The sequence below is a fragment of the Ixodes scapularis genome, unplaced genomic scaffold, assembly GCF_016920785.2.
Source record: "Ixodes scapularis isolate PalLabHiFi unplaced genomic scaffold, ASM1692078v2 PGA_scaffold1__304_contigs__length_218370807, whole genome shotgun sequence".
Taxonomy (NCBI): domain Eukaryota; kingdom Metazoa; phylum Arthropoda; class Arachnida; order Ixodida; family Ixodidae; genus Ixodes; species Ixodes scapularis.
Window position 1 is genome coordinate 79,418,110 of NW_024609846.1, and position 2,500 is coordinate 79,420,609.

Sequence of the window (2,500 nt, forward strand, 5' to 3'; positions counted from 1 at the left end):
GTTTCGTAATAGTGAATTTCATGCTTGCAATTGTGCTCTCCCTGTCTTTTTTGATAGAGATGTTCTCTTTTTGTATTCTGCACCCAGGTTTTGGGAATTTTTGCTGTGTGCCCAGCCTTCATGTAATACCCCCCCCCCCTCCTCCCGGGCCTTTGAGGAATTATTTAATTAATACGTTCCCCCCTCTCCTGCTCCCATGAGCAAACAAACGGAGCGAAAAAGCATGGCAGGAACCGTGCACTGTGCCGCGGGCTTCACAAAACCGGTCCAGTCGAAACCAAGTCTTGATCGCCCAAACAAAAGAATGCTGCATGCACCAAGCCAATAAATGCTAACGCATCTGACAAATACGGTTGTTAAAATGGTTGGCGTGCAGCAGTCGATCCAAAGCGAACTTGAACTTAACTCTGGTTCCAACGCTGCTAAAGTGCAGTGTCACTTTCGAAACTTAAGTGTAGGTTTCACAATATTTGAGGGTGGTGGTTTTTCCAGTTATGATATTAGAATCTTAAGTAGGTTCATAAAAGTTGGGGGAACATTTTCGTTGATGGACATTCTAGCGGATATGCTGGTTTTTACCAGCATTTTACAGAAATCATATTTACAGGCTAAATAAAATGCCAAGCATTTTATTTAACCTGTAAATAAAACCATGATTCAGTTTTCAGCCGTCTTTTTAATATACCCATTGTAAATGGTACTCTGGCCTGAACTTCATTTCTAAAAAGAAGGCTGTGTGTTTGTTCTGCATCCAATCTATCTTTACTACAAATATAACAGGTAATAAGCTTCAATATCGGAGAAACCCTCACTCGTTATCAAAGATCGACTCATTTAACAGTGCAATCATCGTCAAATTTTCAAGTGACGAGCTAACAGATGTTGGCATCTGCTCCAAAAGCATCAGTGACCGCTCCAAGCCAATATTTCGCCTGCTACAAAAGGTCAAATGCCCCTAGCATCACTGTAGCTGTTTGAGCAAAATGCAAAACATGTTCAGGTTGACTGTTCTGTATAGTACTCCATTAATGTGTCAACGACATTATGTGTTGGTAAGTACTCAATGTTTGGTACTGTGATACTTTTCTGCCTGCTACTTCGAATATGGCTGTCAGTGGATAGAGTGCTCTAAAACTGGACAAAAATGCTCCCATTTGTTCTAAGTCCACAAATTAATTTGATAACACCACGAGTTTCAGTTGATAGCATTATCTGCAGTAAACATGTACTATCCGTTGTACGTTGCAGTTCATACTCCCTCAAATTCCACAATGCACCTCATGGGATTCCAATTAAGTGTTACTCCCCTTTTACCACTCAAAAGGCAGTTTAACTCCCCACTTCCATGCCCATGTTAATCCTTCCCCCATCAGGAGCACATATTTCTGCACAAGCATTTTGGTTTCCTCATAAGCACCATTTTGCATCCTCGTCAGTAATAACAGTTGTTTTTGGCTCAATATGTTAGATCTTTTCTCTTAACACAGAATGTGTTATGTGGTCGGTTCCTAGCAGTTTCCTGTAACGAAAGAGCATTGCACCAAATTTGGATTCAAGTGCTGCATCAGCATTCAACTGGAACTTGTACCCTGATTGAATACAAGTCCAGGCTGAACGACAACGCAGCACTTGAGTCCAGTCTACGTCCCGAGCTGGCCTCAGCTTGCATGTATGATTAGGGTGTGTGCAGGAGGAGAGTAGGAAAGCAATAACATGCTTTGGAGGAAATGAAAAGACAAGAAATGGAAGGGTCAAACCTAGAGTGCGCAATCAAAGGAAAGCAAACTCTGCGTTCCGCTTCCGTGGGATCGCTTTGGCAAGGCTTACTTTCAGAGACACTGTGCACAACGTTCGTGCTATCGAGGCACAAAATATGTACCAAACGCATCTGTGCAACATGGCCGCAAAGCAACACGCAATACATTACATGTTACATCTGCCTTTTTCACCATAGTGCAGGAAAGGCCCAAGTTTTGACATTATTTCAAGTAAATGGTTCTGTCCTGTATGCACCAAACATTTTGTCATTACCAGGAGGGGTGTGCGAATAGTGGTTGGAACCAAAAAGCACAGAGCATTCCTAGCTTCTGCCGCTGAAGGAACCGGCAGTCTTGGCTTTCCATTGCATTGTCAAGGCTATGAATGACGGAGCGTTATTCAATTCGAAGGACTATTTGCACACAACCCTAATTACTGGCTCTTGGTACAATTGAAAAAATGAAAGGTGGGCTCCATGTCTGGTCCATTGTGGCTAGCTTTAAAAAAATATTGCAGCTTGTTCTTTTTTTAGATTGCAGCAGCTGTATGGGCACCGAGAATGAGGAAATATTTGCCTCGTTACAAGTATACAAGCTCCCAAAAAGATGTGAAAAGGACTTGATTTTCATTTACTTTTCCCAACTGAAAAGCAGCCCATGTGTACAAAATTTGGACCGAAGTTGTACTCGTAGCCTTATCTCCTGTTGGGGAGAGGCGTCAATGAGACCAAAGCAACGAAAGG